Raw genomic sequence first — 26,545 nt, forward strand, 5'->3', positions numbered from 1 at the left:
TTGTCAACCACTCCCTTATGCCTCATGAAACAAGGTTTACAGGAGTGGTCGACAAAGGCTTCCTTTGTCAACCAATCCACATCTTGACTCGCGCACTGTGCCAACGATCAGCTGAGCCGGCACAGCGCGGTGGCCATTTTTATGTTAATGAAGCCAGAGATATTTAAATCCCTGTTTCATTGACTATGTCAGGTAGCCTATTTTACATGCCTCTGTTGGAAAAGGCATGTAGTCTAGACATACCCCAGATGAGGAGAAACACAAGAACTTGCTACAAAACCCTTCCTATCCTAAAAACATCTCCCAACCAAGCTTCCTCCCACACACCATCGCAATATGCCTTGGAGGACAAATGGGTCTTACAGCATGTCCTGAAGAGGATCCAGTATAGGTGCCGGTAACCCAAGGAGAAAAGCAAGTTGTCTAGCTAAGGGTCTCTCACTGAGCAAAAGTTGCTGTCAGCATCTTCTTTTTTATTCCAGAAAGTAGCCGTTTATTCCTGCAGGTGATCGCCAAGCCAAAGAAGAGAACTGACCTCACATAGCCAGGACCCAAGCCACGTAGGTCTTCAAAAGTCAAAATCAAGACCTTTAATGTAGTCTGGAAATTGGTACGCAGTGCAGATCCCTGGGCATTGGTATAATGTGCCCTGTGCATAAATCTCTGCTTAACATGCAGGGAGCCCCATTTAGCACCAATTGCACTTTCCCGCTGGACTAGCCTAGTCTTTAAGACTGTGTCTACACTGGCACCCTTTTCCGTAAAAGGGATGCTAATGAGACACTTCGGAATTGCAAATGCTGTGGGGGATTTAAATATCCCCCGCGGCATTTGCATGAACATGGCTGCCGCTTTTTTCCGGCTCGGGGTTTTGCCGGAGAAAAGCGCCAGTCTAGACGGGATCTTGCGGAAAATAAACCCTTGAAAGTAGGAATAAGGGATCTTCCGGAAAAGGCTTTATTTTCCGCAAGATCCCATCTAGACTGGCGCTTTTCTCCGGCAAAACCCCGAGCCGGAAAAAAGCGGCAGCCATGTTGATGCAAATGCCGCAGGGGATATTTAAATATCCCCCGCGGCATTTGCAATTCCGAAGTGTCTCATTAGCATCCCTTTTACGGAAAAGGGTGCCAGTGTAGAGACAGCCTAATTGTGTGGTATGAGTACTTTTCCATCTCATTAATGATCATTGGGCAATGCATGTTGCCTGGAAAAGACATATTAACATAGTATTTTAGAACACTATCTTTCTCCAGACCTATCTCCTAAAATAGGAGTTGTGCTAATTAATTAAGTAATTAATGTTTAGTTAATAGAGTATTTATAATATGTAAAGTCAATCCCAGCTGCTGATCTAAAACTTGCATTTTGCTTCTTATAAAAGAGATGTTTATCTTCTACATTGAAAGCGTGTATTTATTTATTCAGAGAGCTTCACCGTGCTCCAGGCCCTGAGCATATTGCAAAATTTGTACCAACAAATCCCAACTAAATCAACCCAGCCAGGGCTTTGTCAAGCCAAGACTTAAACACCTGTAGGGATGGATTCTCCACTGCTTCCCTAGGGAACCCATCCCAGTGCTTTACTACCCTCCTAGTGAAATAGTTTTTCCTAATATCCAACCTGGACCTCTCCCACCACAACTTGAGACCATTGTTCCTTGTTCTGCCATCTGTCTCTACTAAGAACAGCCTTTCTCCAGCCTCTTTGGAACCTCCCTTCAGAAAGTTGAAGGCTGCTATCAAATCCCCCCTCACTCTTCTCTTCTGCAGATTGAATAGACCCAGCTCCTTCAGCCTCTCCTCGTAGGTCATATGCTCCAGCCCCCTAATCATTCTGGTTGCTCTCCGCTGTACTCTTTCCAATGCATCCACATCCTTCCTGTAATTGGGGGCCCAGAACTGGATACAAAACTCCAGATGTGGCCTCACCAGAGCTGAGTAAAGAGGAATAATCACATCTCTGGATTGACTGGCAATGCTCCTCTTAATGCACCCTAATATGCCATTAGCCTTCTTGGCTACAAGGGCACACTGTTGACTCATGTCCAGCTTCTCATCCACTGTAATCCCCAGGTCCTTTTCTACAGAACTACTACTTAGCCAGTTGGTCCCCAGCCTGCAACAATGCTTGGGATTCTTCTGACCCAAGTGCAGGACTCTACACTTGTCCTTGTTGAACCTCATCAGATTTCTTGTGGCTCAATCCTCCAATTTGTTTTAGTCACTCTGGACTCTATCCCTGCCCTCCAGCATATCCTCCTCTCCCCCTAACTTAGTGTCATCCGCAAATTTACTGAGGGTGCAATCCATCCCCTCATCCAGGTCATTAATAAAGATGTTTTGAACAAAACCGGTCCGAGAACTGAACCTTGGGGCACTCCACTAGAAACCGACCGCCATCCTGACATTAAGCCGTTGATTACTACCCGCTGGGCCCGATCTTCCAGCCAGCTTTCTATCCATCTTACTTTCCATTTATCCAATCCACATTCCCTTAATTTGCTGGCAAGAATATTGTGGGAGACCGTATCAAAAGCCTGGCTAAAGTCATGGTATAGCACATTCACTGACTTCCCCATATCCACAGAGCCAGTTACCTCATCATAGAAGCTAATCAGATTGGTCAGGCACGACTTCCCCTTTATGAATCCATGCTGACTATTCTTGATCACCTTCCCCTCTTCCAAGTGCTTCAAAATGGATTTCTTGAGGATCCCCTCCATGATTTTTCCAGTGACTGAGGTAAGACTGAACGGCCTATAATTTCCTGGGTCATCCTTCTTCCCTTTCTTAAAGATGGGCACTACATTTGCCTTTTTCCAATCATCCATGATCTCTCCTGATCTTCATGACTTTTCAAAGATAATGGTCAAAGGCTTCTCAATTACATTTGCCAACTGCCTCAGTACCCTCGGATGTATTAAGTCCGGACCCATGGAATTATGTATGTTTAGCTTTTCTAAATAGTTCCTAACCTGTTCTTTACCCACCAAGGGCTGTCCACCTTCTTCCCATATTGCATCACTTAGCGCATTAGTCTGGGAACTGACCTTGTCCATGAATACAGAGTCAAGGAAAGCATTAAGTACTTCAGCTTTCCTCACATCATCTGTCACTGGGTTACCACCCTCATCCACTAGGGGCCGCACACCCTCTCTGATCACCTTCGTCTTGCTAACATGCCTGTAGAAACCTTTCTTGTTATCCTTCACATCCTTTGCAAGTTGCAATTCCAATTGCGTTTTCGTCTTCCTAATAACTCCCCTGCATTCTCGAGCTATGCATTTAAACCTCTCCCTGGTCATCTGTCCAAGTTTCCACTTTTTGTAAGCTCCCTTTTTGTGCTTAAGTTGACCAAGGATTTCCCCTGTAAGCCAATCCGGTCTCCTACCATGACTGCTTCTCTAGCTGCGCACTGGGATGGTTTCTTTCTGTGCTTTCAATAAGGCTTCTTAAAATACTGCCAGCTGTCCTGGGGTCCTTTCCTCTTCACGTTAGCCTCCCAGTGGATTCTTCCCATCAGCCTCTGAGAGAATCAAAGTCTGCTTTTTCTGAAGTTCAAGGTGTGTATTTTACTACTCTGTTTTCTTCCTTTGGTCAGGATCCTGAAATCTACTATCTCATGATCACTGCTTCCCAGGTTGTCACCCACCTCTACTTCCCCTATTAGTTCCTATTTGTGAGCAGCAGGTCAAGTTGCACACAGCCCCTACTTGGATCCTGCAGCATTTGTACCAAGAAGTTATCCCCAATATTCTCCAAAAACTTCCTGGATTGCCTGTGAACTGCTGTATTGGTCTCCCAACAGTTGTCAGGGTGATTTAAGTCCCCCATGAGCACCAGGGCCTGCGATCTGGAAACTTCTCTCAGTTGTCCAAAGTCCACCTGATTTGGTGGCCTGTAGCAGACACCAACCACAACATCACTGCTGTTGCTTCCACCTTTAAACTTAACCCATAGACTCTCAACAGGCTTTTCTCCCTCTATATACTGGAGTTCTGAGCAATCATAGTGCTCTCTTACATACAGTGCAACTCCTCTTTTTCTCCCCTGCCTGTTCTTCCTGAACAGTTAATGCCCTTCCATGACAGCGCTCCAGTCATGCGAGTCATCCCACCAAGTCTCCGTTATCCCAATCAAATTGTAGTGCTTGGACTGGGCCAGGGCCTCCAATTCTTCCTGTTTGTTACCCAGGCTTCTCACATTGATGTACAAACACCTTAGATAACCAGTTGATTGCCCTATCTTCTGCATTCAAATCAGGGGTCCTCCTTTGTTGCTCGTTCCTCTTTGCATTTCTTCCCGGTATCCGATTTCCCCACTCCACTCAGGGTTTTGGTCACCATCCCCCAATTAACCTAGTTTAAAGACCTGCTGCAAGCCCTCATGGACCAACGAGGCCACTTCAGGGACATCATCGTTGGATGGTTGGGGAAGGGGCACGACGCCCACATCTTCAGCCTGTTTCAGAAAATAAATGCCAGCACTTTTTTCCCGACTGCACGCTCAGGGTTGGAGACATAGAAATGCCCATGTGCATCATGGGGGATGCATCCCACCCTCCCCTGGCTGATGAAGCCCTACGCTGGACACCTGGAGCTCACCAAGGAACATTTTAATTCCAGGCTCAGCAGCACCCTCATGGTTGTGGAGGGCAACTTTGGATGTCTTAAAGGGAGCTTCTCCTGTCTCTTCATGTACCTGGACCTCAGTGAGCAGAACATCCCCCAGATGGTGGCAACCTGCTACATCCTGCACAACCTGTGCAAGAACAAGCGGGAGATGCTCTTGCCAGGGTGAGGGACAGAGGCCAGGTGGTTGGCCAAGGGCTTTGAACAGCTGCCCATGACTGCCATCCTTCAGGCACATTAGGGGGCTGTGCGCATCAGGGAGGCAATAAGGGAGAGTTTCGGACAAAGACGCTTGTGACACTCCCCTGGGCCTCCCCACAAGGAACCTATGCAGTGCCCCTCTGTGCCTGTCCTCCCACACCTCTCCCTTCCCCTGCCCTCCCTTGCCACCTTTCTCCCCCACTCTCTCCCCTACTGATAAAATAAACAAGACCTTTTGTTTTGGAACAATAAACTCAGGTTTTTTTTTTAAATTGGGGTAAATGTAACTGGAGAAGAACTGGGGAAAGAACCTGGGAGGGGGAAGGAAGAAGGTGGAAGGGGAAGAGGGCAAGGAGAGGCTATGGGATGGGGCTAGGACTGGAGTCTGACTTGGGCATTCCCACCGCCTCGTGTGCAGGACACTTAGTGGCCACAGGGTGGGCTAGGAGGAGAAACCAGAGGGGCAATGGACAAGGGTGAGGATGAGAGCTGGAGCTGGGGCAGGAGCTGGGGCAGCAGGAGTGGGGGGAGGGGAGGCCTGCCACACTGCTGTATGACAACCACCAGGCCATCAACAGCAGTGGTGAAAGCCGCCCACATGGTCTGGATCTGCTGCAATAGCTATGCCAGGTGGGCTGGCACAGCTCCAGGTCTGCATCTATCCTGAGGTCCTGCCACTAAAGAGACAGCTGCAGGGCACACAGACAGGCAATGTGCTCCTGCTGCAGATGTTTGTGGGGTTGCCGGTGCCTGCAAATCTTGCAGGGTCAGGAGGATGGCATGAGAGATGTGACTCACACCTTACAGCTGGTCCAGCTGTGAAGAAAAGTGACAAGGCCAGTTATCGCAGGAGACAGGGTGCGTGAAGCCTAATCCTCATCTCTGGGGTAACGCCAAAATGTCTTGGGTCAGACAAAGGTGATGTGCTTTGAGCGAGACTATCTGCAGTCTAGACTGCACATCCCGGGGGAGCCTCACCATCCCCATGTCCTGGGGACAAGCAGGCATGGGAAAGTGCCAGCCAGGCCAGGAGCCAACAGGTGGGAGGGGACAATGAGGCAGCTTGGCTTCCCTCTGTGCCATGCACACACTGGGTCTGGCAGTGGTGGTGTCCCTCAGAGAGAGGACTTGTATCCCTACCCACTGGAGGATGCACGGGGAGGGTTTTGGGGGAAACGTGTGTGAGCGGCAGATGCCACTTGCCAGGAAGGGCATTACCCAGGGTCCCCCTCCACTTTCTCCCCTTCCTGGCAGGCTCTCCTGGCAGGGGCTCACCACTTTGCTAGGGAGCAGATGCTACTCCCTGAGTCTGTGCATGCCCAGGTGCAGCACTACTGTGTGTGCATCCATGATCCCAGCCTAGGAAGGCGTCCCACCATGGGGTCGGGAGTAAGGAAGGCCTGTGCAGGAACCCTGTCAGCAGGAGCACAAGGTTCCTGTGTGGCAGTCTGCTGTGCAATCCCCAGGCCCAGAAGACCAAACCAGGAGCATTCAGTCCCTCACTGCCCGCTGCTTCCCTCCCCCTCGCTCCATGTGTCTAGGGATAGTAATGGAACTCACCTGGTGGTCCTTCCCCAGCTTTGTCCCATCCCTGGGTGACATTCTGGGAAGGGGTACCACATCCAGGGATAGGTGACCTCCTGGCTAGTGGGCATAGTGTCGGTGCTGGCTTCCTTGCTTTCCTCCTCCTGCACCTCATTTTCCTCCTCCTCATCCACAGCCATGCCCTCCTGGAGGCTGATGACAGACATCTCCTGTCCTGAGGCCACAAGTAGTGGGGCAAAGGGACTGACCCCCCCTCCCAAGATGTGAGGGAGGTGCTCAAAATAGGGGCAGGAGGGGGGTGCTTCCCCTGAACAGGAGCTGCACTCCCTGGCCTTGGTATAGGTCTGCCTGAGCTCCTGTACCTTCACCTCCACCTGCTCCTGGGTGTGGCTGTGGCTCTTCTGGACCAGGCTGTCAGCCATCCGGCTGTAAATGTCCACATTCCGGTGCCTGGTGTGGAGACCCTGGAGCTTTTCCTCCTCTCCCCAGACCTCAGTGAGATCCAGGATCTCCTCACCAGACCAGGATGGTGCCCTCCTCTTTAGCCCCTGGGCAGGAGCTTGGGAGCTGACTGCAGCTGGGCTGGCAGCTGTGGGGGCCTCAGATGGGGTCTACTATGGCAGAAGAGAGGGCAGAGCAGGATGCTGCTGTGTGGCACAGTGCGACCAGGGCCCCTCTGTGAGCTGCAAGCCCTTTCCCTTTGGCTGCAGCTTTAAGGACTGCAGGGGAAGAGGAACCATAGAGTTCTGATGAGTATGGAGACAGTGGCCACCAGGGCACCTGTAGGAAACCCTGGAGGCCCCTTATTTTGCAATAACCACAGCTGTCCTGTCTACACAGGCTGTACTTTGAAATAGGTGTTATTCCACAGGAAATCGGGGTTGCAGATCTCGGAATAAGAATCCCATTATTTTAAAATAACAGGTTTGCTGTGTAGATGCTCACTTTGTTATGTCGAAATAACGCTACTTCCCACTTCTTCAGATGTGCCCAGGAAAGCTCATGGTACTCTCTCTCTGTCTCTCTCTGCGTGTGTGTTAGTTTCTAAGGTGCTACAGGATCACTCATTTTTTAAAGTTACAGAATAACACGACTGCTCCTCTGAGACTTTATTACTGTGGGACTGTTTTCCTCCCTCCCAAGACTTTTTTGGTATGAAAGTGTCAGCTGTTGAAACTTGCTTTCTCACTAGCTTTAATGTATCTGCTGATCCTCATCCGTCTTCTTCATCTGTATGGGGAGAGAGGGCTGGCATGTGTTGCATGCATTGGCTGAGTGGCCCTTGGCTCCATATACTCTACACTCGGGACCAGCCTGAGGACAGTTTTCAACAGGCACCAGCAGCTGGCAAAAGGTTCTTGGAAGAAGGGAATGTGGTCTTCCTCTTCTTGCCACTGCTGAAGATCAAGCTTTAGTCAGTCTGGATTCCTGAGGCGTCTGGATAGCTTCTGTCAGCAAGGTGCAATATTAAAAGGGTGGGGAAACAGAAGGGGTTCTCTCTCTTGGGTGGGGGGAGCTGTAGGATGAGAAGGGCCAGCAATCCAGACAGTTTTTCTGACTGTCTCCACACAGGTGTAGAAGACTGTATGTGTAGCAAGTGTGCTGTCAGAGACCTTCAGTAGCAAGAAAGCACACCCAAGGTGTTTGATGTGGGCAGTTGTGCATTGCCTCCCTAATGTTAGGAAGGGAACAGGGCAAGGGAAAAGCTGGGGTGTCTCTGTGTGTATCAGCTTTAGTAATCTCTTTCCATTTTGTGTAGTGCTTTAAAAAAAATAGACAAGTTAACCTACTGGCTTTCCCCAGACTGCCTGGCACCAGTGGTCATTTCTGTAGGCTATAAGGGCTGTCAATTTAAGCTGTAAGGACAGGTGTAAATCTGTCGTGACATTCCACCCTCCAAGCGTCTCCGCACCTGAAGAACTCTCATTTATTACAGAGAGCAAGCAAATAAACTCAACAATCGCTTTGCCTTTCAAACGACCCCCACCCCGCCAGTTAACATCTCTCCCGCTCCCCGCACTGTTTTTTATAGCGTGCCTTAAAGTAAACCCCCTTTAGCTGTTTGTTAAAGCAAAGCAAATAAGGGCAATTCCAGCTGGCACGCAAATCCACTTGTTTGCTGGAGACGGCGTTTCAACAGGAGGCAGAAATATAGTGAGGGAACGGGATACTTGCCTGCTATATTGGTAATAGACTCATCACTCCGAAGGCGGACAGGCTGCCCAGAAGTAGAGCCTGTAGAGAAATTTTAAGTGATGTTAAGTGTTTTTTTTTCCTCCCGTGAAACAATTCTGACAAATTGTAGGGAAAGAGAGACAACTACCAGGAAGTTTTCTGTGGGAAAAAATGCGTTTTGAGAAATGTGAAATATGTTAAAATGCATTTCTTTAAAGTGGTGAGGGTGATACAACTTTTCTCTTCGTTGTTAAATCAATTTTTTTACTGAGAAAAATTGCATTTTTTCCTCTTACAAGTGTTGGAAAATCACTTCAGAAAAGTTATCTCTGAAACTTCAAGAAGTGCAACGTTCGACCAGCTGTGACCATCTGCATGAGAGACTCTTAGTTTTGCCACTTCCCACGTGACCTGCTACTACGCCCCTCTTTCCCTCCCTCCTCCCCCCAGACTGGACCTTTATCCCTCAGTGGAGTCCTTCAGAAGCCTGGTAAACTATTTTTGCTTCTATCTCAAGAAATTGTTGACCCTTTCTCAATCCAAAAGTTGTCCTGGTTTTCATGAGGACACTTGGAGAGAGAGGTTTCTCGTCAAAAATTGCTTTAATCTTGACCAGTTCTGAAAACCAAAGGGTTTCATTCCCCTAGGCCGCCTTTTGACTTATTTTTTCAACTCAGCATTATGGATCCTACCTACAAGCTGAACTTCTTACTGGCCGGATCTTCTCCAAAGTAGCCATTCTGTGGATGTAGCAAGCGCTAATTAATTATAACTTATCTCAGAACGTGTCAGCATCAGAAGTTTGATCCTGTTTAGAAACCATATTCCCAGGTGACCAAATACTCTGGGAATAGATTGATGAGGCTCGATAGTGATTTAATGGACGCATTAATGCAGAGTTAGATAACTATATAGGCGTGTTAAGAAATACATCAGGAATACTTCCCCAGAAACAACTTTGCAGCTCACTACAGACCTGCTAACTGATTTTTATCCCCCTTACTTTGAGCTAATGAAATGGACATTGGGAATTTCCCTACTCACACTTATGCTTAAGTCTGTTTTCTGCTTGTATTCTTGTTCGCTTGTTCTCTGTGTTCTTTTCTTTCTGTCTCGACTTTTTGGGCCCCCTGAGAGAAAGTATTTCACCAGATACACCACATGTTCTGTTTTTAATCTGAAAAGAGTGTGAGGGATCTTCTATGCCTAACCAAAAACATTGGGCAGTGGGGGGATGGAGGAGGAGAAGCATCGCCTAATAACAGGGTTTTTTTAACAAACAAACAAAACAAACAAACAAACGGGATTATTGATTTCCTTTGGGTGACGGGGATGCCGTTACAGTTTAACATGGGTCGCCTCTGGATATATATTAGCTCTATTTCTAGTATGCGGGTTTCAGGGTGATTTTGCAATGGCCGTGCCCCATTTGGACCGGGAACGCTCTGTCTCACCACGCTTCCCGCTGTCAGGAATGTGGATCTTCCCAAAGAAGCAGTGTGCCGAAGGTAAACAGCTCTGCGCACCAATTTCTTCTCAAGTCAGAGTCTGTTTCTCCAAGGGCCAAAGTGTTCGCGGCCGAACAGCAGGGCTTACAAGCCTCCCCCTTACCCCGTGGCAGAAGGGAGTGTGAAGGGAACAGGAGAAGCGCAGCGGGACTTGCTCCCATTTCCAAACGTTTCCTTGCCCCTTTCAGAGGAGCTGGAAGGGAGGGTTTAGGCGAAAAGTTGCAACAGACCCTGGGGGTGAAACCGGCCTGCGAGCGGAGAGTTTGTGCGGGCGTTGCGAAGTAGCAGGCGGAGGAATCGGGGACATTGATCCTCGCGCCTGGTGGCGAAACGCGCGCACCGGCGGGCTGCTGGGTGGGCAGCACCGGGCTTGAGCGCTTCTACGCTTTCGGCGCTGCTGGACTCCAGCGCTCGGGCCGCGGGGAGCCAAAACAGCAGCATTTCCGGTGCGCGACCCCAGCGGGTGGGGCTGAGAGAAGCGACTTGCGGAACGTGGAGAGGGGGAGAGCCCTGCGTGGCCAGCCCATCCCTCCTGCGGGCCACACAAGCCAGCGCGCAGCAACCTGGCGAACTCGGAGAGCGGGGCGAAGGAGACGTTAGTTAGGTCTGCAAATGGGAGGAGGAAGGCGTTCGGTTTGCGGCGTTCACTCCCTACACCGCTTCAGCAGGGGGCAAGACCCGGGGATTCACAAACACCGCTGCTAATGGCTGTGCAGAATTAGGAAGATTCCCCGTCACCTCTTTGCTGTGGTCTCCAGCCCTGCAGAAATGTTCCAATCCCTGGCAATACGTGACGGGCTGAATCTCCTTCCACACAGGAATAGCTCAAGTGTACTTGGGTAACTGGGGCCCCTCTCATACGATGACACTCCTGTGACACAGTGCCATTGGGTAGGTAGCTCCTCTCACCTGGCATAATATCCAACAGCTAAACAGTTGGGTCTCTCTTGCACTTTCCAACAGACATCAGAGCGCAAGTAACCCCCCGAAACCCTTCCACTAACTTTTTAGGTGACTCTGTTTCATCACACTCACCCCCAGCTGTGTTCAATGAGCGATGGTCCAGTTTGCACAGACAGGTGCCGAGCGCAGCCGAAATGGATTGGCTCTTTTCAGATGGTCTCAGCTCAAGTGTCTAATTGTGACCTTGGAAATAATCACTTCCATGAAAAATGGGTCGGGGAGGAGAAACTCCTGGTAATTCAGTCCTGAATTCTGTCATTGGATTCCACGTAGAATAAGGTCTCCCACACTACACACACACACACACACATACACACACATTTCCACCGCAATTGTGCTTTACCTGCCCGGGCTGTGAAAATCTAAAAAGGTAATTTCTCAAGCGCTTCGGACAGGGACCGTCAGTGACAGACACATATTTATAGATTGACAAAGGTACAGTTAGTGCAATTTCCTTCTAAATGAGACCCTCATTGAAGTGCCTGATTCCAAATTGTTTTCGTGGGTGGTTAAACCAAAAAGGTAATTTTGCTTTAATTACAGGCAGGAAACGGGAGGTGAGGTTGGGTGCTTTAATTTTTTTTATTTGGTTACTTATTTTTTTCCTAATCCTAATTTTTCCTAACTACTAATCGGTTTAGATGATCGAGTCCTTTCTTTCCTCATTGTCAGCTCGGAGATCCCCACAACAGAATCATGAACAACTCTTAGTCTTAGAAACCAAATCTAAGGGTATAGGAAAATTCTGCCTGGAGCTCATAGCCCTCGGTTCTCTGCAGAAAGTGAAGTCCTGCTTGTCTTAACCCTGCAGGGAAAACTCAGATTGGTTCAATAAGCATCGGGCAGGAAAAAAAAGGCGTGCAGAGTTTGGCCCAGAGAAGTTCAAATGAGAACTGTTTGTTCTCTTTGGCGCATGAAGCTAACACACCGGTGCTAAACACTTGTTGGATTCTTGAAAGGGGGCATATACCTTTTTGTGGCCCGAGTGGAGTTTCGGGGTGCCCCTTTTATCATGACAAATGTAAGCCAGCGCTCCTTTTCTGGGAGTGAAAAGGTACATGAGGAAAGCCTGTTTTGAAAAAGGTAGCCTCCTATTTTGCAAAGAGCCGGTCAAAAATACCAACAACAAACCCACTTTGCACGTTGATTTGACTAATTGAGGAGACCTTGGAACAATTTTTATAGTGCGGGTGCTGAAAGTCATTGAGCCAAACTGTAAACCCTGTGTGGAAACCTCTTCAAGGTAACATTCTCACCACCCTTATTTCCAGCATCTGTGCGAGGGGTTGATGGCTATTAGTATTCACTGCCTCCTTTGAACTGAAGGAAAGGTCCTACTTGTTTGAGGAAAGATGCACTTCATATCCGGGGTCTGCCTCTGACCCCAAATCAACAGTAGTCACTGCCAAGCCTCCTATCTACTTCTGCAGGTTTTCAATGAATAAATCCCAAGGCTATAAGGGAACGCTGTGCATCTAGCCTTATCTCCATAACCACAGACTGCAGAATGTTCTCAAAATAACTCCTGAAGCAGACAGTGATGGGGAACAACAAAAATCTGATCTTCATTTAGAAATGGCCAGCGATCAAACCCTTGGTCCAGTATTTTGAAAATGTGTGTCCTGCAGAACCTCCTTTGGTGAGAAGACTCCTTAGGGAGACACCATGTTAGTTCTTTCCCTGACTTCGCCACACTTCGACGGAGGAGGCGGGAGAGTTTAAAGGTGAGGTGGCGGAGGGAGGGGGGGGGGAAGGTGTTGTGGCTTGCATGGGTTCCACGTTGTTAGAAGCCTGGCCCTGCGCGGTTGTGTGTGCCACTGCTGATTAAGCACTGTCCCGGAAAGATGGGATCAGACATGAGATAATGAGGCTCTGTGACAGCGCAAGGTCCGCTTTAAGTTTTCCCATGGACCAGAGCTGTCGCCAGTTCACAAAACTATAGTGTAAGGCAGCCGCACGCTACTCACATCCAATTTGTCCTGCACAAAAGCTGATCCCCAAATCTCCACTAACAACCCGGGACCCGGAGACAATTCCTATAATGTTTAGTTTTATTCGTTTCTAGACTAATTAACTGGCATCCCACCTCCCTCCTTTTTTACACTGCCCAATTAATCAGCAATGCATGTCAAAGGTCTTTAGCCCACTGCAAAGTAGTGAACCTTTGTTAAGATGTGTAGCCCCCTCTATATTGATCTTATTAGGCGTTCCCCCTTCTGTTGCTCCGTGCAAGTAGTTGTGGGTTGGGATTTATGCGTGTAGCACTTCGTTTTCCAAATGTTAATAGGATTTTTCCAGCTCCTCCTCCCCGCATCCCTTTGGAGCTTGCTACAAGACATGGTTTTTAGACGGTTTGAGATGGGCTCAGAAGGGATACTCGCCAAATGAAGTTATCTGGACAGAGAACGAACCAGCTCATTTATGCAGCTCTGCATTTGCTGTAAAATGTTCCACATTTTAAAACAATTGGGAGGGAGGTGCAGAGGGAAGGAACCCGAAGGAACTTAATAAGGAGAAAAAGAAAAGTTTGAAGCTGACAGACTAGTGGATGCAATATTACCTTTGATTCTTCCGATTGTAGCGATTTATCGGAGTGTAAGGTGCATGGAGGTGCAGTGACAGAGTATTTCTCTACTAAGCGCTGTATCACTTTATTTTTTCATTAGCTACGGGTAGAGAAATAGTTTTTAAGCAATCGGAGGGAAGGAATATAAAAGAGGAATTTATTAGCTTTCAGCCCATCAGAGGAATAAGGATTGATTTTATTGACCTAATTATGCACCAAATGACCCCGGCCATCGATCATATAAATTAAGGGTTTTTAAAAAAAGGAGTTGGAGGAGGGAGAAATAAAGGGTATTTAAATTAAACTTGCAAAAGAAGGAGGAAAAAATAAAACAGAGAATTCATTTTAAAGCCCTCAAACAGGGAATATAATACAATTCTCCCAGGCAGGAGAGATGGAAAAATTACACTGAATGTCTTTTGTAAACTAAGGCTCTCATGCTGAATCAGATCCGGTCATTTTGGCTAAAATATCATTAAACAAATCGACACCAGTTTATTTCTCTTCTCCCCTCTCCCCCAATCCCCCAACTGCATTGTGAAGCCAGAGAAGAGAAGTAGCTGAAATGTAACAGGCAAACCACAATGCATAGAGTCAGTGTGATTGTAGCGGTTTTTCTTAACAAGGTTGTACCTACCAAGAACCAAGCATTCGCTTCCTTGTATGATTAACGTCCCTAGAATTTTTCTACGGGATCTAATCCGCGTTTTTTCTTAGCATTACAGAGGGATTAATTTTACTAAATATACACTTGAAAAAACACCTGTCCTACGTAAATGTCTGTTCTTGTCCCCCCCCGATTTCATCTTCAGTTGTGTGGGTTTTTTTTTACTGACCCTGCTCACTGGAGTGCGTGATCGGGTACTTGATTAGAAAATAAGCACATGATGGGATTTCGATGTTGGTGCTGGTAGGTGTTGATCAAGGTCATTGCGATTTTTTATTTTGGATGCTGGTAGGGTTACACCACCCAGGCGCGCACACACACCGAGGAAATAATCCTATGCATTTGGCAGCTCACTTGTCCTCCGTTGCAGCGCTTTTAAAACAATAATCAGGTCCCATACACTGTCCTTGTATAATTCAGCCTTCAAAGAAAGGAATGTATCGGCCTTTTACATTCTTTTATCCATAATTCTCATTCTCTCCCCCCCCCCTTCCCCATTTCTCCGAGTTGGCCTAGAATGTGCCTCTTATCACACAAGCTCTTATTTCATACCGATGTTAAACTTAGAAACCATTCTTGTCCAGCTCTTGCACACTTTAAGTTTCTGGCTCTGCGTTCGGTCTCCTGACCTTCCTCCCCCACACAACTCCCTGCCCCGAACTCTGAAATAAGTTGAATAACTATTTTGCACGCCCCTACACCGCCTGGAGCGGCAAGGGGAGTGTGTGTGTGCGTGTGTGTGAATGGAAGGGCAGACCTATCCAGTATCGCGCCCGTGATTTCAGTACATTAACGCCTATGTCTCACTTAAATAGACAGTCTATAGGAATTCCTGGAGATGAACGGTCGCCCACTTGGAGCAAACAGCGTGCATACCAACAAACAAGCAATTCCTCCAACCCAGTTCTGCTGGGAGCCAGTTCCTTACAAGTGTTTTACCCCCTCTTCCTAGCCTAACAGTTGTTGCCGAAGAGGAACCGTTCAGGTAAGAAAAATACTTTTTTTTCTTGGAGAGACATGTACAGTGAGGGCCACTGGGGCGCCATCAAGCGGTCAGAGATGTGCAATCTCAAGGGATTAATTGGGCCCGCAAACAACACTCCAGAGAATAAGCAGAACTGCTCTGGTCACTAGAGGTGGTGAAGCAAGACAAGAGAAGACCCTCTTACAGGGTTTTGTGTCTGCACAGAACTTCTGCTTGTGCTCTCGGCTCTAGGTTCAGCCAGCGTTCATTCACTCCCCCTCATTAAGATAGGGCTTTATGCAGAACATCTGCAAGGGAAGGCAGAATAAATGACAACACTTTTACACCACTTCCTACTTAACTTTTTCTTTTATGTGGCTTCTCTGGATTTTCCGTCCCTTTGTAGTATTTGACTCTTGTTTCGATGTGTGTACGTGCTATACTATCCCCACTAATTTTTGGGACTGCTTTTTCCAGTCTGTAAACACAATGTTTCTCAATGTACCCAGCTCAGAACAGAGCCTCTGTACTGTGTGTGTGAATGGTAAAAACACAAATACACCCCCTTTTACACCAGACGTAATACATACGTTGTTGCATAGAAAGACTACAAAACACTTGAATTTTGTGTCCAATGCCACACTCCTTAAAATCGTTATAATCCCATTTTGTACCTGAAATTTAAAGGATTTTTGTCTCAGGGTTGACACTTTTCCTGATGGCATTTAAATAAAACACCCATTAATCATGTATTAGCCTCTTTTCAATTATTTATAAATGTAACCTTAATATCTGGTATGACCTACATGTCTGATATATTACCCACGTGTCTTGCCTTTGTATAACCATGTTGTCATTCCTGTGTGAATGAAGTAACAGGTAATTTTTTTGGGCCTATTCTTTGCTTTTCAGCACTATCCAACACCTATTTTACCTTTCCTTATCTGGAAGTTCATGTCCAGTACTTGTTTCCACCTGTATATTTTCTCTCCAGTGTACTGGGGGATCAGGTTTTGCCCATCTACCTTTGGGAATGTTACTAAGAGACATGATGTTTCCTTTCCCCATGTGTTGAACAGAATGGAAATGGCTACAAGGATGTAATTCTGGGAAGTAAATTGGCAACAAGTGTTATGTCTAGGTGAGGACTAGATACAGTGTGCATCGACCATTCTTGATGGTGGTCTGTAATGCTGAACTACAGACTTGGAGCCATAGGAACTCAGAAACATTCCCATGCACTAATACAGTCAGATTCAAGGAGTTTACCAGGAAATAGGTATATATTCAGAACAGCAGGGAATATAGAGGAGCATACAAACCTTGGATTTAATAAAGAAAGAAGGCAATGCTATGTGTGTGCCTGTGTGTATGCTACCTCATAGTATTTTATTCTCCCAATTTTAAACAATACACTAAATCTTAAACCTGTAACTTTTCTCATTCAGATCAGTACAAACACGGCGTTGGGGGGGGGGGGGGAGTGAAGGTTTGTATAATGTAGTGAGCACATGCATGACTCCTTTAAGAAAGTACTGTTTACACCTGCAATGGGAGGACGACTATATTCTGCTCCAACTGACTTTAATTGTAAATCTTTTCCTTATGCCCCATCTCCTGAATCATCTGTGTTTAATAAATTTTCACAACACCCCTGCTGCAAAAACTCCATGGCAGGAACCGACTCTGCCTATTCCACTGAACCCTAGCAGAACTGTAATTACTCCAGGCACACTAATGGCCTGCAACTTGCTCAAGGTACAGGAGTGGGGTGGGGTGCTGTGGAGTTTTTAGGCTAAATGGCTACTTTTAAATAATGTTTATCAGCTGAAATGCAAGGAGCAAGTGCAAGAGCAAATGTAAAACATGTCCTTTCTTCAAATTAGAGGGCTGTTTCAAATGGGGGAATTAAAGGTGGTATTTAACAATATAGATTTTTGAATCCCTCCCTTCCTCTGTAACCAATCTACCTCTTTCTCCCCTCCTAATTACCTTGCATTTTTCCACACTTGTATGCATTTTGGCCAATTCTTTCCAAAACGTGTTCCAAAAAAGCACATGTTTTTAAAAAGCCCACCTCCCCTAACACACAGATTAAAAAGGGAGATCTTTCCAATTCCCAGGACATAAATTTAAACTCCTCTTACTTTGGTTATCCATTGAATGGTTTTTTGGGGCGAGAGTAGGAGGTTGCCTTTGTGATTTTTTGTTTCTTAAATAAAAAACACAGGGTTAGCTGTGACCAAGATTTGGGGCCTTGGAAAGATTTCAGACAAAAGGGTACCCATATCGAGGAAAGATTTAATAGATTCCAACAAGAGACAGCAATTACCAGCGTCATTTTCTGTGATTCCACATAAAACTTACGCCTATGAAAATGAATTGTACACACCTCTGGTGGTAGGGGATCTGGGCAGATTCGAAAGCAGGATGAATGTGTCCTGTTCCAGAAGCTGGAACAGGCAGAGCGTGCAGGAAAAGTGGTGGGAATTGTATGTGCACAAGTACCGCTCCCAGACCTGGCTGTCGGGCAGCATATCATCGTGACAATGTCGAGACACAAAAGCTTTCACAGACCTGCCCATTCCCCGTTTCTGTGAGGATGTTCTATATTTGACACTGCCGTCTGGATCCGTTTGTGGCTGGGAGACAGCGGGGGAAGCTGATACTATCACAAACCTTCACGCTTCCCAGTAATGGGATGGTGAACAATACAAATGTAGCTCCTGCGTCTTTATCTTAAATCTTTCCCCATGCTGCTCCCCTGGAGTCCCGTGATGGAGAAAAGTTCTTTCCTGGAACATTATACAGTGTGGCTCTCTATGCATTTAGCCTTTAACATGCAAATTGTTCATGTGCCTCAAAGGGGAACAGAATTCATTCTGACACTAAAAGTTTCTAAAGTGAAGATTTTATAAATTCTTGGATTCCCTCCCCAATGATGTATGTAGGATTTTTAAATTAGAATTCTGACAATATGTTTTCCTTTTATCTCTTGATAATATATATAAACGTTTAGACTTTGGAAGCATGTAACTGAAAGTCCTGTAAATTATATGTTTTCTATTCACCCTATGGCTCAAATGAATGCATCGGTATAATTGTAGCTAAATAAAGAATTAAGAGAAGAACACTTTATATTATATTTATATTATAAGAGCACTGATACACATAATAGAACAAGAGTATGACAAGTACAGCACGTATGTCTTATTTATTTATTTATTTATGTGGTGGAGGGAGCAACTCAAGTAGTTAAGTTGAAATTGATCAAAGTTTTTTGCGTTTAATAATGAGCAGTTTTAGGTACATCTTATACAGGCAATCTAGATACATTTTTAATGATTTGGGGGGAAACTCCTTTGATACTGGACTCTGGAAGTCATATGCTTAATTAAAGACAGCTCTGGAGCTCTGAATCTATCTGTTCTACACAAGGCTTTCTGGTTTGTGTAGCTATACTGTAAATCTTAGATCTTCAATTACAGTCCTGCTTTGAAAACATATACAGTTTAAAAGGCTGACTTGAAAAAAGAACAACCGCTCGGTTCTCTATTAGTAAAAAACTTACAACTTTAAAATGCAAAGATACTAACCACTGAGATTCTTTTTTAAAAAGTTCATGACTTCTGGGCATTTAACTGCTCTTATGCAAATAGATTAAGGAGCATTACAAGGAACGGGAAACAAATATGCCTGTTAAAACCGTTCCTCCTTTGACTAGTGGGGCAGATTCTTGCTTCTTCTCAGTGACTTATTTGTATCTCTCAGAGTAATCCAATTGTTGATTTAACCGGAGCGAACAATGTATAAATATGGTGGAATCAAGAAAGAAAGTTAGTTGCAATACTTCAGGAGGGGAAATTGAAGTTCTCTGAGTTTAATGAAACTATTTAATTATCTGGCAGTGAACCCGTCTTCATTTTACCAGACATATTCTAGGCCTTGCATTGTATTGTGGTAGACTTCCCCTCCTTTCCCCCCTCAAGCGCCTTCCAGTCCTCAGGATAGATTTGCAAACGGTTCCCCCCTTTCCTGGCATGCAGCCTCCTCGGTTTATTCTGTAAGGGGGAAGTAAATAACTTGTATTTGGTGAAAAAGCCAGCGAGGAGAAAAGGACTTGCCCGCAGCTTCGTCTTCCCTTTCATTTATCTCCTGCCCTTAGTGCATGTTTTTTGTCTCTTTAATTGAAACCCAGTAAGGAAAATAGTAATGGATACCCGGCTTAAATTGAGAAAACGTGTCCGCTGCTACATGGTGAGTGTTAGTTCAGCAGATTTGAAGAAGCCAGTTCTTCTTCTGCCTGTCATTTAGCTATTGACAGTAGCTCCTATTAGATTTGCCATGCTCTTCTGCTACAGATGTCCCTTCCCCACCTCTGCTCTTCAACCCTCTCCCTCTTCCTCCCCTCCTCTCCCCCTGCGGAAAAACATCCTCCTAGGTAGCAATCGAGTGGCTAATGGCTTCATGGCATCTTGAAGAAAATGCTTAAAAACAAAAACAAGCGTATTAGTTTAGCTGCCAAAGGAACGAATGCCCCCACTTGGTTTATTCTTGCAAGCAACAGAGAGAGAGAGAGAGAGAGAGAGAGAGAGAGAGAGAGAGAGAGAGAGAGCTTCTCTCTCTGGGATACATAAGACTGTTTGGAAGCTTTGGTTTGTCAGTTTCACTCTGCTCGTCACTAAACATTGCTACATTGCTACTCTCTGCAGGGCGCTTTTCCAGACTAAGACAGAACTCTACACACCCGAACAAACAATAATTCTTGAGCACTTACCTTCATCTGTACAAAATTATTGAAGAGGGGGGTTTGGGGAGAGAAGGCAAAGAGTCTTAAGGGCTACGTCCGGGCTGAAAAAGAACACGTTTGATGGTCAAAGCTGATAAAAAAATCAGCTTCTTTGCTGTGTAATCTGGAGTGCTTTGTTTTACAGGGTATACAAGAAAAGTGTGTGGGGGGTATATGGGGGGAGAGAGGAGAGATCCTGCTGCATCTTACATACTACAGGATTCCTGTTACAGGAATCTTTTCAGTGTGTGTGTTAAAGTAATTGAAGAAAACTCTCTCTCACACACAAACATACTCCTAAAGCAGGCCATTGAAAAGATAGATCTGCTCGAAAATAGGAAACGACAATTAGCTCAACTTCCTGAGAAGACAACTGTGTGTATTTATTTGTCTCTTTTAACCTAATCCACATTGTCCGCTACTCATAGTTTCTATCTAATTACAGCTGGCGAAAAGAGGATGGCCCTTATCGCTCACTAGACTGCCCAGCAACCATTGGTAAAAAGTGGGGCATAACAAAACAAACACAAAAATCAACATGGGTTGCATGTGTGCCGAAGGGAGAGCCTAAACCCACAGGCGCCAGAGCGGAGCTGTAGGCGAAACATGCTGCAACTCCTAGCTCTACACCTCTGACTTTCTGCACACTCACAACACGCACATCTGACCATTGCATTAAATTGCCCTGATCGTTCATTCAAAGGCCCTGTAAGAGGACATGTAATTGTAGATTACAGGAAAGTTCCGTCGCTGTTTATGCTTTTATATTTGGCCAAATGGAAAGCAACTGGAGTAAGTCAAGGAAAGGGGGAGGGAATGCTGGTTTGGAGGGTGAAACAGGTCCCAGTTCTTGTCAGCAACCAGGGAGAAGGCATGGGAGAAAGGAAGCTATCACACAGACAATGTAGATTATTTTAATACACTAGTGAAGGCCCCGGAATTTAAAAGCTCCTGACGGGACCCAAGGCCACTCCTCACCAGAAGCGAGGCGCTGTGTTTGTACCACAAACTCTCGGGGCTCTCTCTTATGCTGGAGTCTGCTCCAAGATCTGGTTAGATAGGAACAGTCACAAATCGCATTCCTTTCGCCGCTGGGGGAGGGAGGCTTGGACAAAACGTTGCACCGAAAGGAGATGCTCTAGCCCCAGCCTGACTGGCAGAGCAGCCTTTTTTGTGCGTGTTTAGCCGCTGCTTCCTTTCACCTAGGTGCGCGATAAACTTCAAGCAAACTCTCCGGGACCTCCAGGGACGGAAGGAGTGTTGTACTGAGGGTCTCTTGATTGGCCCAGCCAGCGCTTTTCTTGCACGTGTGACATTCTAAGCCGGTAAGGCAATTTTGCCAACCAAACTTGCTAACAAGCCCAGAGCACGGGTGCTGCGGGACTAAGTCCTTACAGGCATCTTCAGTCGCAGTGGTTGGGGTTTAAAAGGTACTGAACACCTGCAGTCCTACTACTGATTTGGGAGGGATTTGTTGCGTGTTGGGCGCTTGTGAAAATCAGGCCACTAGTAGTGCAAGGGCCTGAATGTGGGTTTTCGGGGTGTACCCGCAGGTGGAAAGTTTTGGCTTAACTTTAGTGTTCAGTTGTGCTGGCAATTAAAATAGGGTCTTGACATTCCAGAGAGCTGGAGGGATTCCCCATCCTCTTCCCAGTAAAAGTTTATTTATCCCCGAAAATATTAACTAACCTCTTAAGGAACTGACTTAATTAGGACTGAGGCCTTCAACGAGAAGCAAGGGTGCAGTTATGTCAACACTCTCCCTATTTAGTGACACCTTCTGCTGAATGGAAATGGCCTGCAAATGGAGGTGGTGGTGAAAGTTTAAGTAGGAATAAGCGTGTAATGGTGTCTGGCCAGGCCTCACACGTACAAAGAAGAATATTTACAGCAAACTTGCCAAACCAGAGTAGCCTATTACATTTTATTTCAGATAAACAGCGGTCAGCCACCAAGAGACTGGTTCCTTCAAAGCTCGCCAGACAGGAGCGAGGGCTGTGGGGGCTAGGAGTAGGGGGTGGAACAAAAAACATGCTCACAGGTACATACATGTTTCCATACACAAACACAGGCCCAGGTGCACATGCCCTCCAGCGCACAAACACACAAACACTGTTTCACACACATATAGGTATTCCCGCCCTAAATGTATGTCCAGAAGATGCCCACAAATGCACGTCTAAGCAAAAGTTGTAACATCCACTTAAACATACATATGTAGCCTAAGACTGACACCACACTCAAAATGACCTACACAAATTGCTGCATTACACACACTCGGAATACAGTGCGCACAGACCTCTAAACAGATAGGCATGCATATATATATACCTGGTGCATCTGCCCACATGCAAATGTGCAGGCATGTCTACTCTGTCGCAAATACACCTCCACATGGGTAGCCAAGCACACACAGATACATAGTGTGAACACACATATAGATACGCACATACATAATGCAGATGTATATGGAGCAATGATACAGCATATATACTCTCTCCTCAGTACACACACAGAATGCACACACACAAATATCCTACACAGGGTGCCCGTCGTGGAAACACAAGTGCCCCTCACATACATATATACCCAGTGCGCGTGGGCGATCCCACTCAGCACACACAAATATCCCACAGAGCGCAGGCATGCAGACTTAAAATGGGTTACCGAAGCCGGACGGAGAAGCAGACCAAGTGTCCCCAACAAGGCAAAGCTAAACGCTAGGCCTGCATGCCACAGCCTCTTCAACACATACCTCCAAAGAGGAGAGAAAAGCCTGACGCGAGTGGAGCGCAAGCCAAGTTCTCCTGAATGAAACCAAGTGTGTGTCTGTGTATGTGCGGCAAGGGCTCGTGAGAACATTTGCTCGGCTCAGGGTCAGAAGTGACAGGGAAGGTATCACTGTCCCGTTTTCGTTTATTTATTTTATTGCAGCCTTTGCTATCACAATCTCTTGTGCTAAAAGATTAGAGGGAGCCCTGGCCTGACCATTCCTCCAAGAGACAGAAGACATCTCAATGCCTCTTTGGAGAGCCAGATAGCGTCTAACATCGTTTCGTTCCCGGACTTCAGACAAGGCAAGGGATACGCGAGCTTTATCTCGCCACGTTATCCGCTCCGCTTCTGGTCCGCCCAGGTTCCCAGCCTTCCTGACCCGTGTCCCCTCTCTCTAGCCTGGCGCTTCCATGCGCCCTTTGCTTTTGGGCTGGTTCTCGTCCCACCTCCCCTGTTGCTTTGCTTGCAAGAAAAAGGGCTAACAAGTAGCTGGAAACACTGGCCAATATTTAACTAAGATGGCTGGCCATCGGGTCCCTTTTGTTTGCTTGCAAATTAATCATCCAGCGCGCAGTCGGCGCCAGAGTAGATTTATCACACACAGGAGGGGGAACGAGGCAGCCTAGGAGAGACAAAGAGAGTTCGCACCTTCCTGCGTTTGATCCTAGATTAGTGCAGCCTCCCTTCATAATACGAGTCTCCGGGGGGCTTCTTCTGGGAGGTCACTCATAATTGGCGGAAGTTTGTACACCATTAGCAAGACATTGCGATTGGAAACCCTAATCCACAAACATTTTCCGTGCCTAGTAAGGGGGGGGGGGGGAGGGCATTTGCAGAGGGAGGGTCGGCGTGGAAAAAAAATATAAATGAACTTCTTTCTTTCGTCCTCCCGCTAGGTTTGTTTTCCCTAGCAGTGGTGGTGGATTTATAGGCAACATTACTCCAAGGGGGTTAACACGCAGCTATGCACTGAAACTTAAAAAAACAAAACAAAAGCCATACTCACAATTGTCTCTTGTCTGTCTGTCTGTGCCTGCCACTTTGGGGTGTATGTAGGTTGTGTTTATTTCTCTGCATACACAAATGGAAATGATACAAACACAGAGAGAAGTGTGTATCTATACACAGAATAGGGACACACTTCAGATACACAACCAGACAAAGTCGTGCAAACACCCTTTCCATCGCCAGAAAACTCGTAGTTGTTGCTTTTAAAGAATTCCTAGGTTTCTGGAAACTTTTAATGCATCAAACAGTTTCGGGATTTATTTATTTTTATTGCTATATTAATTGTTTTTATGAGCATCATCCTGATAGTGATTTTCATGCTGAGGTGGTGACAGGAGAGGGCAATGACACAAGACTGATTTCTAGCAGAGGACGGAAGAAGGAACATGCCTTTTTCTCGGCCTCTGTCTGCCCTAACTAGCTGAAAAGTATAACCCGGGGGATTAGCTAGCCCAGAGAATCACTAGACTAGATCCAAGCGTTTGGGTTCGGGGGAAAAATGCAACTCTTTCCCGCTTCCCCCACCCTCCGCATTGCCTTTGAAGGCCTAGTCCCTGGTCTTCCTCCTTCTTCCCAGGACTGAGGCTGAAGGGGAGATATTTTGGTGAATGCAAAGTGATCCTAGACGCTGGTTACTACAGGGATTTCACCAGGCTGGCGCCAAGAGCTCTTAACCATGTGCGTCAAAAATGCAACGTTAGACGGGCTAATCACTTTAGATGTTCCGCTGCTATCTACATGCATTTACGCCACAATGCACGGCCGGCTGTCTCCCGCTCTTTGCTTTACTCACAGCATATATTTCCCTTTCTTTAAGCGGCGGAGGTTGGGGGAGAGGGGGGCCGAAGAGAGGGGTCCTTCCATAAAAATGTGTTTTTCTCCACCCCAGCTTTTACATCCGTATGATTTCCCTGGCTGCTCACTACCCCTCTCGTCCCACTCACGCAAGCCCCATTACCCCTTCCCACGGACACACTCAAACTCCACTCCCCATATTTTCTGCTCTGCCTCTCTCTCACACAAGCTCCATCCGCATGATATGACTTGCAGAGATACACTGGCATTCCCAAATGAACACAAGCTGCTAATTCAGAGCCGCTCTGATCTTCCTAAAGCAACACCGAAGGGGTGGGAGGACACAAGAAGAGATACCGAGTATCCCTGTGGCACCTTGTTATCTGGGGCCCGGTCCCGCATTCCTTAACTACCCATTGAAGTCAGCAGGAGTTTGGGGTGCTACGGGGAAGGCCTGAATGGGCTTTTTTTAAGGATACCCCTCCCCAAACACCATTAAATCCCCCCACCGCCACCCATACACACACACCCCAACAGCACGGAGAATTGCACTGCACTTCCCGTCTTCTCCTTGCGCACCCATCTGGAGGAAGAGTGGTAGGAAGCACTGGGCTGCAAAATAACCCCTTCGGCGCCGGCATGCACTGCTAGCATAATCATGGCTTTAAAAAATGACACCCCCGTCTTCTCAAGAAGCCACTGGGACGAAGACTCAGCCACATCAGAGGCCAGAGAGCAAGATTTCAGAGATTGCTTTAGAAGAAGGGGGGGGGGGGGAGGGATCAGTTCTGATTCCTGTGCAGATAAAGGAGGGGTGAAGAAAAGAGCAGGCAGCGAAACTACACATCATAAAGGCGATCCCTGAGCCAGATATCCTCCACTCCCACCCCTGCTGCAAGACTTGGCGATAGAAGGATAAAAAGATTAGAACAAGAACCAGGCCTTGGGACACTTTCGCCTTCAGAATCAGGCGTTAGCTCAGACCCCATACCAGGCGGGTCCCCCGCCCTCCCCGTGTCCTGTTGTTCTCACACACGTGTAACATCGTCTGTCTCTCGAGATAATGCATCTAGAACATGCATCTCTAACCTACCCGGCATTCGACTGTATCCGAACCATAGCGTGTCTCGCATGCAGAATATTCTCTACCAGTGGGTCTGACTCTAGCCTCATGCAGCTTCGGCATCATGTGTTTCTGGCGGTAACAGAATGTAGACGAGCCATCCCATGTATCTGCCCTGCAGGCTGGATGCAAAGGGCTGCACACGGGAGAAGATAGCGCAGAGTACTTACATGGCTGAGAGTAATGTGTTTAAAATGGGAGGTCCTGCCCCGGGGGACCTTAGCCTCTGCGGTTCTAACGAGGGGCTGGAGAGACAACACCCCCAAATCCCCAGAGACTCAATTCATTAAGGGCCCGCTCACCGGACGCAAAGTGCGCACCCCCATCGATTGCAGAAGGTGCCGCTAGCAGCGCCGAGCAGGCTGGGCTCGCTTCTCTTGCTATCGCACTGCGAGGAGGCGAGGCGAGGCGAACCCTGCAGCGCCAGGCGGCTGCGGAGTCGAAAATGAGATGGCCCGGCGCGAGCCAGCCCTAGGTCTGGCCAGAAGGACGGAGTCCTGCACTGTTCCAGGGACCGGCGAGACTTTCCCAGCCTCCCCCCTCCCCCTCTCTAGGGCTGGAGCGGCTCGAGCCGGGTTATAGGGGCGATTTCATCTGCGAGAAGCCACCTAGAGGCGGGTTTCTCTCTTCCCCCTCCCCCCAGCGGCTCATTGCGCCCTCCCCTCTGATCATGTTGACATATTCACACGCCATGGAGTAGTAGTGATGCTTTGCTGCAGCGTTACAGTTTCCGACACCTTCTTTTTATAACTCGGCTCTGTCCCCCTCCACCCGACCTGTCAAAACCACGCCTATGGAGCCACACAATTGGTCCGAAAGCGTCAAAGAGCCAATC

The 26,545-nt window shown here is 47.0% G+C and overlaps 1 long non-coding RNA gene across 1 annotated transcript; it reads right to left on the reverse strand.

The window, feature by feature from the left end:
* Window positions 1-1,111: 1,111 nt before the first annotated feature.
* On the reverse strand, window positions 1,112-26,429 carry LOC149520661 (uncharacterized). The gene is made up of 4 exons (XR_016348327.1): window positions 26,013-26,429; window positions 8,553-8,612; window positions 6,393-7,774; window positions 1,112-5,648 (listed from the first exon to the last, which is right to left on the reverse strand). It is a non-coding gene; the product is annotated as an uncharacterized LOC149520661 (long non-coding RNA).
* Window positions 26,430-26,545: the final 116 nt, after the last annotated feature.

Source organism: Pelodiscus sinensis, chromosome Z, assembly GCF_052426305.1.
Source record: "Pelodiscus sinensis isolate ZL-2025 chromosome Z, ASM5242630v1, whole genome shotgun sequence".
Taxonomy (NCBI): domain Eukaryota; kingdom Metazoa; phylum Chordata; order Testudines; family Trionychidae; genus Pelodiscus; species Pelodiscus sinensis.